Here is a 16,236-nt window from a genome sequence, read left to right as displayed (position 1 = left end):
TCTCAATTTATCATATAAATGTTACCTGATCTTACCCAGCAATCAGTTAAAGTAGGAGCTGTAAGGGTGGCTAGGTGGCGCCATGAATAGAGCACCGGCCCTGAAGTCAGGAGGACCTGAGTTCAAATCCGACCTCAGACACTTAACACACACAAAAACCTAGCCATGTGACCCTGGGAAAGTCACTTAACCCCAACTGCCCTCCCCCCCAAAAAAGACAAAATAAAAGTAGGAGCTGTACAGGTTAGATAATGTACCTGATTCTTCTAAATTAATGCAGGTGGTACTTTTAGAAATGCCAGTAGAAAAGCCAGTAAGACACCAGTTAGTGCAATGTTCAATGACATGCCCAAGTGACTATATGACCTTACTCTTCCAGAGCAATTCTGACTGCCTTGGCACCAAGTGTCTAGAGGGGTTCGTGGCTTCCTTTAATTCATTGGCTCAACCCCACCGATGTGCTTCCCTACCTCTCCCCACAAGATTATCACTTGTGAATCATTTGGTAAGGTAGTTATAAGCAGCTTTTAGAAAGATATATTTACTAAGGTAGCAGAAACAGTTGCTATAAATCATCTCCTTGAAAGTCTGAGAAATAAACTCTCATAACTAAAGGTTCAGAAAAAAATGAACTGAAGTTTAGAAATCCCCTGTGGTAAAGTAGTTGTTAGGAGATATTCTCCTGAGTTCCTTTGTTGGACTTCTTTATGGAAGCATGGCACAATCTGCATTTTGATGAAACATTATGGGAGCAAAACCTCTTTCAGAGACTGGGGAGAATGCAAAAAAGAATTCTAGTTCCTATGACATTTAGATATATTAAACCATGCTACTCTGCTCTAGTTGGTATGGGTGCAGTAAGAGAAACTCAAAATGACAACCCAATAAATATCTATTCATAGAGTCTGAGGAAACCTCATATTGACTACTTTACCTTGTACTTATTTTCTAGTCAGACAATATGGCATAATAGTTTGAGAGCTGGCCTTCAGATCCCACTTCAGACATACACTATGTGACTCTGACCCAGTCATTTAATCTCTCAGTGTTCTAGGCAATCATACTAATTAATAATCATTAGCATTTTTATAGGAGTTAAGGGTTGGAAAAGGTCTTTATATATGTTATCACACAGTAACACATATGTAATATATCTATATGCTTATGTATGTGTAGGCATATAGATTATATTACATAGTGACTGATTATAGTTATATAGCTAATGAGTATCACTGTGCAATGCTGCTTCTCAAGAAAAGCAGTTAGAAAAAAAAAGTCATCTGGACTGCAAGTCAGGAGATCTGAATTTTCATTGGTTTTCCTTAGTTCTCAAAAAATATTAATGATAGTCACTAAATAAATTACTTTTATTTCTCAATTTATTAAATACAATGCAATTATATATCTACATATAATCATATATGTATATAGGCATATAGATATATTACATATGTGTGTTATTCACATTTTACAAATCAGGAAACAGAGTCTGAGAGAAGTCAAGTGATTTAAGTGACTTGACAAGACAACACATTGCAGAGAAAGTGCTGATCTGCATCAGCAAAGGGAATTTCCTTATCTTAGTAGGTATTCCCTGTACTGGTAAAAACAGAAGTCAATCACTATCTCACACTTTATATTTTTTATACATGTTGTTTCCCTAATGAAATGAATATAAGCTGTTTGAAGACAGGAGTTGTTTCATTTTTGTCTTTCTGATTCCTTTCCCTGTGCCTATTAAAAGCCCTAGTTCCCTTAAAAGTTAGCACTGTATTTTCTATTAGGCTTTTCATGCCTCCAACTGTTAATGTCTTCCCCCTTAAAATAACCTGTTTATTTGACATACGTTTCTATGCATACACACATTGTCTCCCCTAATAAGATGCAATGTCTTTGAGGGTGGAAGCTACTTCAGGTTTTTTTTTGTCCTTGTATTCTTCAGAACCTAGAATAGTACCTCTATTCTATTTTCTTCTGTTTATCCATCTCTCTCTTTTTACTTTGTCCCTCCTCAAAAGTATGTTTTGCTTCTGATCAGTGCCTCTCTTAATTTTTCCTCCCTTTCTCTAGTCTCCTTCCTTTCCTACTTCTCTTTGGGGTAAGATAGATTTCTATACCAAATTGAGTATGTACATATATTCTTCCTTCTTTGAACCAATTTTGATGTGAGAATAAGGATTAACCATCGCCCACCACTCGCCCCCATTTCCTCCTCATTGTAAAAGTTTTTATTTGTGTGCCTCTTTTATGTGATATAATTTTCCTCACTTTTCTTCTTTCTTCCCCTTTTTTCAATGCATCCCTTTCTCATCCACTCATTTCTAAAAAAAAGTTATCTTAATATAATTGACTCACACCCACACCCTCAATCTATATCTATCCTTCTCTCTGTCCTAATAATGATAAAATTCTTAGGAGTTATGTGTATTACCTTCCCATATAAGAATTTAAAGAGATGAAACTTATTAATAAGTTACTTATGATTAAAACAATTAGACTAAATGTAAATTTAGACAAATCTAAACACATTAGACATTAAATAAAATTATGAAACATTGTTAACTTTCATAGCTAATGACTCCTTAAACCATGTTTGGAATCACTAGTTAAAACTAATTAAGGCCTTACGAAGTATAGAGAAGTGTCAGAGTGAGAGGGTATATCTCAACTTATTTCCCGTTACCACTATCTCAAAACAAGAAACATACTACATAAGATTATAACTTCTAGGAGTCATTGTAGTGTTCAGGTGTCTGTACTCTCTTCACTTCCCTTCCCCAATAGAAAATGAACAAATGGGTCAAAATCCCCACAGATAACTCCTATCTCCAACTACTGATTTGTGTCAGAGGAAGAACTGTCTTCTCTAGTATCTTCTTGACCAATCCCCTCCCTTCATTCCTTCACCCTTCTTTTGGCTCAGAGTAGAAGAGAAGACATTCACAGACTCAGTGAACCAGGCACCTATCCCATATAGTAAGTCACATTTGCAATTAAAATGAATGACAGTAGAGAGGCTCATTTACATATCCAGAAGTAAAAAGGAATAAGAGACCAGGCTGCATTTTAAGTTCTGATGTTGGGATTTATGAAGTTGTTAAAAATACAGAATTATTTCTTTCTGGCTGCTTGTAGTATTTTCTCCTTGACCTGGGGACTCTGAAATTTGGCTATGATATTCCTGGGAGTTTTCATTTTGGTCTCTCAGGAGGAGAGTGGTTAATTCTTTCCATTTTTATTTTACCCTCTGGTTCTAAGGATATCAGGGCATTTTTCCTTAATAATTTCTTGAAATCTGATATCTAGTCTCTTCTTTAATCTTGGCTTTCAGATAGTCTAATAATTTTTTAAATTAAGGTTATGTTTATTTTTAGTTTACATCATTGATTTCCATAAGATTTTGAGTTACAAATTTTCTCCCCATCTTTCCCCTACCCACCACCCCAAAAGACTGATCCCACTGTATGCCCCATCCCCAAATCTGCTATCTCCTATATTCTTCCTTATCCCTCCTCCAACTTTCCTTTAGGGCAAGATGGATCTCCATACCCCAGGGCCTGTATGTCTTATTATCCAGTTGCATGTAAAATAATAATAATAAAATATATTTTTTAAACATTTGATTTTAAAACTTTGAATTACAGATTCTTTCCCTTCCTCCCTCATCACACACTGGGAAGATAAGCAATTCAACATAGGTTGCACATGTGTAGCTATGCAAAATATTTCCATAGTGGATATATTGTGAAAGACTTGACTATATTTCTCTCCATCCTATCCCTCCCCCCACTTGTCCTATTCTCTACTTTGACCCTGTCCCTTTTCAAAAGTGTATGCTTCTAACTACCCTCTCCCTCAACTTGCCCTCCCCTCCATCATCCCCCCTCTCATCTCCTTCCCCCCTACTCTCCTATAGGGTGACATACCCTATTTCGTGTGTATGTCATTACTTCCCTAAGCCAAATTCAATGAGAGTAAGGCTGACCCATTCCCTTTTGCCTTCCTGTTCTTCCCCTCCATTGTAAAAGATTTCCCTTGCTTCTTCTATGAGATAATTTACCACATTCTGTCTCTCCCCTTCTCCTCTCATTACATTCCTCTCTCACCTCCCAATTTCACCTTTTAAATATCCCTTCCTATTCAATTTATCCTGAGCCCTCTGTCTATGAATACCTGTACACAGACTCACATATGTAATCATACATCCATATACCCTTGTATATAGACATATATTTGTACGTATACATACACACACACACATATATATACACACACACACACATTTCTATTCCCTTCAACTATTCCCATACTGAGAAATACTTATAAGTTATAATTATTATTTTTCCATGTAGGAATGTAAATAATTCAATTTTGATAAGTTTCTTATGATTTCTTTTCCCTGTTTACCTTCTCATGCTTCTTGTATCTGAATGTCAAATTTTCTATTCAACTCTGTTTTTTTCATCAAGAATGTTTGGAAGTCCTCTATTCCATTGAATGACCATATTTTCCCCTGAAACATGATGCTCAAGTTTGCTGGGTAGGTGATTCTTGGTTTTAATCCCAGCTCCTTTGACCTCCAGAATATCATATTCCAGGCCTTTCAATCCCTCAGTGTTTTAGCTGCCAGATCCTGTGTTATCCTCATTGTGTTTCCACAATATTCAAATTGTTTCTTCTTGGCTGCTTGTAATATTTTCTCCTTGATCTGGGAACTCCAGAACCTGGCTATGATATTACTAAGACTTTTCTTTTGGGGATCTTTTTCAAGAGGTGATCAGTGAATTCTTTCAACCTCTATTTTGCCCTCTGATTCTACAACATCAGGGCAATTTTCCTTGAGAATTTCTTGAAGGATGTTTTCTAGTTTCTTCTTTTGATAATGGCTTTCAGGTAGTCCAATAATTTTAAAATTATCTCCCCTGGATCCATTTTTACAGCTCAGTGGTTTTTCCAATGAGATATTTTACATTGTCTTCTATTTTTCATTTGTTTGTATCTGTTTAATAGTATCTTGATTTTTCATAAAGTCATTAGCCTCCATTTAATCCAATCTAATTCTGAAGTAATGATTCTCCTCATTGAGCTTTTGAGATTCTTTTTCCATCTGGCAAATTTGGCTTTTTAAGGCATTCTTCTCATTGGCTTTTTGAGCCTCTTTTGCCATTTGAGTTAGTCTATTTTTTAAGGTGCTATTTTCTTCAGTCAGGTTGTTGACTCACTTTTCCTGATTTTCTTGCATCATTCTCATTTCTCTTCCCAATTTTTCTTCCACTTCTCTTATTTGGTTTTCAAAATCCTTCTTAAGCTCTTCTATGGCTTAAAACCAATTCATATTTTTCTTACAAGCTTTTGGTGTAGGAGTTCTGACTTCATTGTCTTAATTCCATTCCATGCTTTGATCCTTTTTGTCCCCCAAAAAGGAATCTAAAGTTGGATTGCTATGCTTGCTTTGCTTGCTCATGTTGCACCTCAATTACTTGACTTTTGAACTTTTTGCCACAGTAGAACTCTGCTTCCAGAGAGGAGAGCTTTGTCCCAAATCACTGGCATTTTCACAGCTGCTGGACCTATTAGTTGGGTGCCCTCTCTGAAGCCTCCACAGGCTCTGGCACCTGGTCACACACCCCAGGACCTCCACCCAAGACAGCAATCCAGATCCAAGCATGTTAAAGCAAGAGCAATTACCCCTCAGAATGGTTGCTTGGTGCCCCTACTATCTGCAGGCAGGAGCTCTGAAGCAGCCATGCTGTGGTGGCTACATAGATGCCATACCTCAGCTGCTTCTCACCCCAGTGGCAGAGGCCAGATCACACTCCTTGACTCCCTGTTCCCAAAGTCTATACTGATCTTTAACTTTGCCTTTGGCATTTATGGGTTGATAATTCTGGAAACTGCCATAGCTGCTGGTGATCCACTCTCCCAAAGTCCCTCCAGCCATGCTGGTCGGGGTTGCCTTGAGGCTAAAACCACAGGATCACATGGGGCTAGGCTCTGCTCCCAGTGTGCTAAGATGGACCCTTTCTGCCAGCCTGCCAGGATGCCTTCAGTGGGAGCTTTGTTTATCTCTGTCACTTTGTGAGTTCTGTAGCTCAAAAGATTGTTTAGAGTCATATTTTATAGGTGTTTGAGGTAGTGTAATGGTAATGTAATTTGAATTTGAAGATCCCTTTGTGTTGACAAAGATTGCAGGTACTTAGCACTTAGCAACTGATCAAGCTTCTGTTGGGGAAACAGAAGGTATGAACTCCTGTCTCCTGCTACTGACATAACAGGAAGGTGTTGGCTGAAACAGGAAGTTAATGCAGTGTGTATATAAGAAAAGCCCCAGAGAGGCACAGTCAGAATTTCTTGGGACCAGTATCTGGTGGCAGAGCAGCTACAGAAGAAAATATTGAGAACTGAGCCAGAATTTCCTGGGAACTTGTGGTGGTGGAGCTTCTTCTGAACAGGAGCCCAAGATCTAGGAGTCTAGGAGCCCAGGAGCAGACTGAGGAAGCAGAAGACTGAGGAAGCATGACTGGGATGCAGGGACTTTGTCTGTGGCTTGATTAAGCGTTGAATTCCCTGGAGCAGAAATTGTGAAGGATCTGACATAGATCAGACCCTGTGAACTTCATTGTGGAGCAGGACCTACCCAGAGAGCTGGACAAGGAACTGGGAGCTGTCTGCCATTGAACCCCAGGTGTTAGTCTGGTGAATCCAAGTAGAATCTGGGACCATGAAAGGGGATCCAGAGAATCTAAGAGCAGGCTCCAAGTCAAGATGAAAAGGCTTCTTTGTGGGTACTGAGTAATGATGAAACTGTAGTTTACTAGTGACCTAGGGGTGGAGCATCTGTATTTTCTATTGTACTTAGTGATTAATGATAGTAATTGATTGCTGAACAAATGACTGATTGAGTTAACTTAAGTGTGCCCCATGAGTGGAAGACTTTGACTATGGTACTTTGAGACTATATTGTGATTTTACTTAGTAATTGATTGTTGAATAAGTGACTGATTGAATTAACTTAAGTGTGCCCCATGAGTGGAAGACTTTGAATATTGTATTTTGAGATGATTATTCCTTATTCTAAATATTGTGACCACCTTGGTGAAAACTATGTGGCCATTTTAATGATAAGTTCTTCTTAATATTATATTGTGATTTTCTGTGATAAGTTGTAATATTTTGAATGCTGAACCTTGATTTTCTGTAAATGTTTTGCTTTGATTTGTGACGGAATAGAATGTTCACTATGCTGTGTAATCAGAACCTTAAAAGCTGTTCACAGTAGCAGGCCTCTGGAAAGCTGCTCGTGCATGGCATTACAGGTGGTTATGGGGGGAGTTCAGGGAGTTTTCCTGCTTCTATGCCGCCACCTTGGCTCCACCCCCTATAATTCTTAAATTATCTCTTCTCAATCTATTTTCCAGGTCAGTTGTTTTTCCAATGAAGTATTTCACATTTCTATTTCCTCCTTTTTTATTTTGTTTTATTATTTCTTGATGTTTCATGGAGTCATTACCTTCCACTTGCCCCAATTCTAATTTTTGTTCTTCTTTCAAATTTCACCAGTTGTACTTTCTAAGGACTTCTCTTAACTAGATTTTGACCTTTTATTTTTATTTTTTTTTAATTTTTTACCATTTGGCCTATTCCATTTTTAAGGTGTTATTTTCTTCAGTATTTTTTTCATGCCTCCTTTACCAAGTTGTTGATTCCTTTCTTATAATTTCCTTGTATCACTCTCATTTCTGGTCCTATTTTTTCCTCTTCCTGTCTTATTTGATTTTTAAAATTATTTTTGAGCTCTTCTTTTTGGGCCTGTGATAAATTCACATTTTAATTTGCAGCTCTGCATGCAGTAGCATTTGGCTTTGTTGTGTTTTTCTGAGTTTGTATCTTGGTCTTCCCTGTCACCATAGTAACTTCTATGGTCAGGTTCTTTTCGTTGTTGGTGGTGGTGGTTCATTTTTCCAACATTTTTCTTGACTTACCACTTTATGTTAAAGTTGAGCTCTACCTCAGGTAGAAGGGGCCCTGCCAGGCAGCTCTTTTTCCCAGAAGTAGGTAAGAGGATCATAACACTAGGGTTTTCTAAGAGAAGGGCTCTCTATGGAGGACAAAGTTCCAGGGATCTCAGAACCTCAGGCACTTGGGCCATACCAGGCTGAGTGCTGCTGGGTTGCTCCAGGCCTTTCTTGATGCTGTTTTCTGAGTTAGCTCTGGGGATATGCAGGTTTTCATTTCTTCTAAGGTGAAATGATCTAAGGAGAGGTGTGGTCATTGCTCTCCTGACCAATGCTCTGGGTTGTGAGAAACCCTAAGCAATCTTCTCTGTTCTGGAACTGTGACCAGGGTTCCTGCACCTCTGTGGCCAGAAGCATTCAGGATTAGTGAGTTAGTGCTTCTCTTCCCTCTGGGAGTACAACTCAGAATTACATACAGATAATGCGCTAGGGTCCTGCATCCAGTGCCACAAGAGTCTCCTGACCAGTTTTCTGACCCCCTTACATATTGTGGGTGGAGAGCTCCAGAAGCTCCTATTGCCACCAATGAACTGCCTCCAACATGTGATCTTGGCACCTGGTGTGGCCTTTCTTAATCTATCTGTGATGGGTTCCAGGTCCGACCTCCACCCCATTGAAACAGACCTTTGCTGCTGACCTTCTAAGTTATTCTGGGCTAAAAAATTGTTTTGTCTCAACCTTTTGTTGATTTTTCTTTTTCAGAATTTGATTTGAGGTATTATTTTAAAGTTGTCTTGAAAGGAATTTGGGAGAGTTCAGGTGAGTCTCTGCCTTTACTATACCATACCGACTCTTCCATAGTGGTTAAATTTAACAAGTTCTTAAGAAACGAGAAATTCTGTAAGTGACCAAGTAAGGACACAAAATTTAAATAACACAAGACTTTTCTGCTTCTATTGGAAAATGCAGCCCTTTCCCCCAAGATGGCACCAAAGGTGAAGAAGGAAGCCATTGCCCCTCCCCAAAAACAGAAACCAAGTCCAAGGCTTTGAAGGCCAAGAAGGCAATGCTGAAGGGTGTCCATAGCCACAAAAAGAATATCCAAACATCCCCCACCTTCCAGTGACCCAAGACACTGAGACTGCAAAGGCAGCCCAAATACCCTCCGAAAAGTGCTCCTCAGAGAAACAAGCTTGATCACTGTGATTAAGTTTCCTTTGACCACTGAGTCTGCTATGAAGAAGACTGAGGACAACAACACCCTAGTTTTCATTGTGGACGTCAAGGCCAACAAGCATCAGATCAAGCAGGCCATAAAGAAGCTGTATGACATTGATGTAGCCAAGGTCAATACACTGATCTGGTCTGATGAAGAGAAGGCCTATGTCCGTCTTGCTCCAGACTGTGATGCTTTAGATGTTGCCAACAAAATTGGAATCATCTTGTGTCCAGCTGTGTTCCATTCCACCTACAATAAAAAGTTTTCCAGAAAAAAAAAAAGAAAATGCAGGAGGGTGTTCTGTGCTCTGAAGAACAGTAGAACTCAAAATGAAGCCCAAGGTAATCTACCCTAAAATTCTGAGCTTAATCATAAAAGAAAAAAGATGGAAATTCAATAGGAAAAACGTATTCAAAATCAGACCTGAAGAGATTATTTGCTTTTCAAACACCCTAGACAACAACAATGCAGGAGGGGTGGACAAATGCATCAATCAAGCAGGGAGATCAATAAGATCTTCTTTATAAAACATACACAAGGAGAAAGGGCTCAAGGCAGAAATCAGGTAGAAGTGATGGTGGAGAGGCAAGCTGGGCCATTATGGAAAAAATCTCGTCATCCCCCTACAGATGAACCATGGTTTTTTTTGGGGGGGTGGGATTGACAAAATTATACAATGGAAGGATGCATAAAAGTGGAAGGGAGGAGGATAGAGGTGAGTGTCTGATTACTCAGGTCTAGTCAAGGGCTAGCAATGATGGGAAGGTGACTCCTGTGATCTCTCAGGAAGAAAAGAGCCTTCAGGAGAGTGGGGAGGGAAGCAAGAGGAAGGAGTGAAAAGAAGGGGGAGAAAATGGAAAGATCTCGTTTTGGTGGTAGGAGGAGGTGCCACTGATGATCGCTTCTATAGATGAAGAGAGACGTTCTTTGAAGAGAGCTGGGAAGTTGTGCCAGGTGTTGCCTGTGAGTATTTGTCGCTTAGAGAGAACACTTATTCTTTCTCATAATTGGGGGGAAGGGCATTTAGAGCTTCTGGGAGCAACTGGTACCTGAGGTGGGTAGAAAGGTCTGGATCCAGAGAGGAGATTTTGAGGTAAATGAGGTGACTGGGGAAGGGAAAACATCATTGATGGGCTATATCATTGAGGACATGGAGGCAAGATAGTCTTCCAATGGGAACTGTTCTCTCTATCACCTGCAGGAATTGATATTTTTCTGGCAGTGAGATACTACAGAAAAGGGGAAGTTAGGCAGTAGCAGAAGCTGCTTAGAGAGAGTGAGTAATGAAATGTTGATTCCACGAGGAATGTAGAGAATATAGAGGGACTAGATAAGTAGAGGGGCCATAAACCAGAGTTCTAGAATAGACAGAAAGAGAGAATTATGGAGAAAAAAATCCTCTCTGGAAAAAGATTCAGAAAACGAGAAATTGAGTGAATGACTTTTATTTGGCCTTTCTGGTTTTCATGGAGTTCCTTAACTAAGACAGAGATTCCTGAGACAGATAGTTCATTACTAAGAAGAGAAAGTTTATTTAGCTATTTATTTTCTTTTCAGTTATTTCCTTTAAGGCTTTTATTTTTATCTGTTGCTTATTTTTTACTGATCATTTAGTCCTTGTGGAAAACACTTTTTTCCCTTTCAGTCTCTCTGCTTGCAGCTGTTAAAGAATTACTCCTTCTTGGGGGAGAGGGGATAATCTCTAGCTTTAAAGCACATTTTTTATATTATTCTTTTATATAATTTACTCATGTCTGTAGTTTCTGAATTTGGGGTTTGTAACAGGACCAGTCTCTGCCCCTTGCTGTACTTTTGGGTGGTATGATTAGCCTTGGTTAATCTCATGTTAGATTCTTGCTCTGACCTCCAGGATTACCCTGCCCCCTTGGTCTGTGAGGTTCATAGCACTGGGGTCTTCTAGGAGTCAGGGTCCCCTGTGGAGGGCACAGTGCCAGAGATCTCAAAGCCTCAGCCACTTGGGCTATTCCAAACCAAGTGCTGTTGGTCTGCTGATCACTGCTATAACTGCACAAATTGTTAATGTTCCCCAGGGCTCCTGATGCAGTTTTACAAGCACCCTAGAGCTTTCATGAGGGGCCTTCCGCTCTTGTTGCCTCTAGACAGAAAGCCCTACAGAGTATACCTGTCTCTGATTCTTCTCTGGCTTCATTGGGAAATTGTAGGCTGTTTGCCTACCCTGAGACTGATTTTTTTTTCCTGGCTGCTCCCTTTCCTATTTCCTGAAGACTGCTAGATGATATTTTTGTTCAGTTCTGGGGTGGAAGAACTTAAGTTTTTTCTAGTTTCTCATTGGATTTCTCAATCATTATTTAGAATGGTGTGAATTTCAGATTTTTGTTGGTGTGGGTGTGGATGATTTAGGAAACCTGCCTCTTGCCAGGCAGCTCTCTTTCCCACAAGTGAACATGCACCTCAATTATAAAACACACACAAACGCAACAGAAATGTTGACTTGAGACTTTAAGGAAATGTAAGTGAAGGAAAACAATTTTACAATTTGACAGATTTTTTTAGAAAATTCATAGCCTATGAAATTGTCTTCTTTCTTATTGTATTAGATCAAATATAGTTGTGTCACTAGATGTTTCCATCATACTATGCAGTTGTGTTTATATTTTGAAAAGAGATTGTTTAATAATAATTGACCAGGTATTGAAACAAAAGAGCTGCTGTTCATAACCTCTCTCTGACCTTGTTGCTAATGGAAAATGAAGAATGTTGGTGTTTTTACGTAAGTATCTTATTTAGCCATGTATATCGTTCAGACATTATCTGAAGCAGGGATATGCTTTGTTCATTCTGATTGATGAGTAATATGTTGCTTGCTATCACCATTTCCTGTTATATATGTGATTGATTATGCACTTCCATTTGCTTGCTGACATCACTCACTATCACTATGGTTGTTTCAACTGTCATCAATGTAAAGATGCCTAATGAGTGGGTAGCTCAGCAGTTCTCTCTACTTGACAGCTCTGTATTTAGAAGTGGATGAGCAGTACAGCTCTAACTTGTGCAGGTGATCCAAAAAACCTTATACAAGGACTTTGAAAAAGAAACTTTGTCATGAAACTGCTTCTCTGTTCACTACTGTTGGCTCTCAACTGATTCTCTACCTCACTGGTCAATTTACATACTAAAGTCAGGAGGATTTAAAGATTTTGAAGAATTCTATTCTTTGAAATGCCACCAGCTAGGACCATGGCTGCATCATAGTTCATGTAAGTCAATGTCAAACTCATAGCTCAGAGGCTACAAGCCTCAAAATGTAATTGGGCAACATTTAGCAAAGTAAATAAAAATACAATACAACATATATGTTAATTTGTGGTTTCTTAAATCAATGTGAGACCTGTGGGGATCCTTTTTCTTTGAGTATAGTGCTGCTGTAAGACAACTCATTCTGGTTATGATGGAGATGTTCAGGTACCTTGTAACATTCAGATACACATAAAAATTCCTTGATCAAGTACTGAGACAGGGCAAGAAAAAAAATCTAATAAGGGCATAAAAGAGAGGAAGAGTATATGATGGCTGAAACTGTTCTCTCCAAAGTTACTGATTATCTCTTAGTTACCAAAACCAGTGACTTTATCTCACTTCTCATTATTCTTGATCAGTCTGCAGCCATTGTTGATTAATCTCTTCCTTGATACTCTCTTCTCTCTAGGTTTTTTAGGATACCACTCTGTAATGGTAATAGAATTTAAAGATCCCCTTGTATTGGGTTGGTTTTGGGGTTAAGTGTTAAGACCCAGAGCTTGAGAATCCCACAAACAGGATGGACTTGTTGATGAGATGACAGGAGGCTGAAAAGGGAGGAGCTGATGCCATGTATAGGGAGAGGCCCAAGGTGAGAAAGGCCAGAACTTTTGGGAGCAGCATCGTGGAGGTAGAGAGAGAGAGAGAGAGAATTGCCAGGGGCCAGAGTTGCTTAGAAAGAGAGAAAACTGCCAGCTGGAGCTGCCCAGACTGCTGAGGGCCAGTTGGAGCTGCCCAGGACTTTTGAACTGCCACCCAAAGCTGCCAAGAACCGAAGAGGCATGACTGTGGTGCCAGTATTTTGACTGTCTGTTTTGATGTTACTTTGTCAGATTCATTTGTTGATAGAGGCCTCAGACCTTGTTGGGCCTAGGTTGATTTCACAGGCAGAAGGTGAACTGAAGAGGATGCTGGGAATGTGCATGAATGTTGTGGTGTCTTTGTTAAGCTTTGTCTTCCCAGGAACAGAAACTGCTGAGAACTTTCCTTGGTTCAAGATGAAGAAAAGATCTTTCCTTGGGTATTTAATGCTGTGATGATATTGTAACCTAGTTGTGACCTCGGGGTGGATGTCCTTTGTGCTTTCCACTGCTCCTTGAGAGGGTATTTGATAGTAACTGATATTGTAATTCAATTGTGATCCAGGGGTGGAAAACTTTTAACCTTTGCACTTTGTGACTGACCAAATGAGTGTACTTTGTTTATGACTGGAAACTAATCTCCACTTGAGAAGAGAGACTTTGTGATTGACTAAATGAATTTACTATCCAGGGGTGGAGTACTAATACTTTGATTTGTGATTGAATTGAGGATTTACTAAAATGATTGAGTTACACATGATGAATGCTGTATTTTGATTTTCTGTGAATGTTCTGCCTGAATCTGTCACTGAATAAATGTGGAGTTTACTATGCTTGTAATCAGAACCTTGAAGCTGCTCGTACTTGGTGTTATACACTTTCTCCTGGTTTTCCTCCTACTTATCTATGCACACCTTCTCTGCTCTTTCATTGGATCTTCCTCTACATCATGTCCTATAACTGTCGGTATCCTTCAGGGTCTTATCCTGGGTCCTCTTCTCTTCTTCCTCTATAATACTTCACTTGGTGATGTCATCAGGTCCCATGGATTTAAATACCAGCTCTATGATGATGAATCTACTTTTCTTACCCCAATCTCTATGCTGACCTCTAATCTTTCATCTCTATTGCCTTTCAGACATCTCAAACTAGATGTCAAACATAAATATTAAGCTCAATATGTTCAAAATAGAGTTTATTATCTTTCTTCCTAAACTCTCCCACCTCAACCACATTCCCCATTACTGTAGAGGGCAACACCATCTTCCCATTCCTCAAACTTACAACCTAAGAGTCATCCTGGATTCCTCCCTATCTTTCCACCCCATGCCCCATATCTAAGTTGTTGCTAAAATCTGTCAAATTTACCTTTGAAACATCCCCCAAATATCTCCACTTCTCTCTTCTGACAATGCCACTACTCTAAAACAGGCCCTCATGTCTTGATTACTGCAATAGCCTGCTGGTGGGTCTGCCTACCTCAAGGCTCTCCCTACCTCAATCCATTCTCCATTTGGCCACTAAAGTGATGTTCCTAAAACACAGGCCAGATCATGTCATCTCCCCTCCCACACTCAATAAACTCCAATGACTTTCCTATTATCTTTATGAGCAAATAAAAATTGTCTGGATTGGCATGCAACGCTGTTCACTTTTTTATTTATCTTTAAATTTTGTTTTATATTTTATTTTTCCCCAATTACATGTAAAAACAATTTAACGTTTTTTTTAAATTTGGAGTTCAAAATTTTCACCCTGCCATCTGACCTCCTCATTCAGAAGGCAAGTGATTTGATATAGATTAGACATATTCAGTCATGCAAAACAGATTTCCATGTTAGCCAAGTTGTGAAAGAAAACATAGACAAAAAAAGTAAAGAACGATTTTAAAGTATGTTTTGATCTCCATCAGTTCTTTCTCTGGAGATAGAATGTATTTCTCATCATAAGTCCTTCAGAATTACCTTGGATCATTGTATTGTTGAAAATAGCTAAGTCATTCAGAGTTGATCGTCATACTATATTGTTGCTAATGTGTCCGAGATTCCTGGTCCTCCTTATTTCATTTTGCATCAATCCATCTAAACCTTTCCAGGTGTTTCTGAAATCATCCTGCTCATCATTTTTATAATAGCCAATAGTATTCCACCAAATCATATACCATAGGTCAGCCATTTCTGAATTGATGGGCATCTCCTCAATTTCCAATTCTTTGCCACTATCAAAAGAGCTGTTATAGGGCAGCTAGGTGACACAGTGAGTAAAGCGTCGGCCCTGGAGTCAGGAGGACCCGACTTCAGTTCCTGCCTCAGTCACTTAACACCCACACAAATAAACTAGCCGTGTAATCTTGGGCAAGTTACTTAATCTCAATTGCCCTCCAAAAGGCAAAAAAAAAAAAAGAGCTGCTACAAATTTTTTTTCCCCTTTGCCTTTTAAAAAAATCTTTTGGGAATAATGACTTAACAGTGGTATTACTGGGTAAAAGAGTTTGCATAGTTTTATAGCCCTTTGGACATAGTTCTAAATTGCTCTACAGAACAATTAAATCAGTTCACAACTCCACCAATAGTGCATTGGTGTTTCAATTTCCCCACATCCCCTCCAAATTTGTAATTTTCCTCTTCTGTCATGTTAACCAATCTGATAGGTGTGGGGTAGTACCTCAGAGTTGTTTTAATTTGCATTTCTCTAATCAATTGTACTTTAGAACTTTTTTTATATGACTATAGATAGCTTTGATTACTTTGTCTGAATACTGCCTGATCATATCTTTTGACCATTTATCAACTGGGAAATGGCCCTTATTTCTATAAATTTGGCTCAGTTCTCTATATATTTAAGAAAAGAGACCTTTATAAAAAAAACGTTTTGTAAAATTTTTTCACAGTTATGATTACTAAATTGAATATTTCCCTCCATTCTATTTTTCCCATTTATCCCACTTTCTCTCTCTCTATTTTCACCCTGTCCATCCTCAAAAGTGTTTTACTTCTAACTACTGCTTCCTTCAACCCACCTTCCCTTCTATCAGTCCTTCCCCTTCCCCTCCTACTTTCCTGTGGGGTAAGATTGATTTCTATACCTAAGTGAGCCTGTATGTTATTTCCTCTTTGAGTCATTTGTGATGAAAGTAAGGTTCAAGTGCTCCCTCTCAAGCCCCACCCCCTTCATCTTCACCTCCACTGTTAAATCTCTT

Source organism: Petaurus breviceps, unplaced genomic scaffold (assembly GCF_028583685.1).
Source record: "Petaurus breviceps papuanus isolate PSGF00001 unplaced genomic scaffold, PetGlider_PUasm1.0 126, whole genome shotgun sequence".
Classification (NCBI taxonomy): Eukaryota; Metazoa; Chordata; class Mammalia; order Diprotodontia; family Petauridae; genus Petaurus; species Petaurus breviceps.
Note: the sequence above shows the minus strand (reverse complement) of the source record.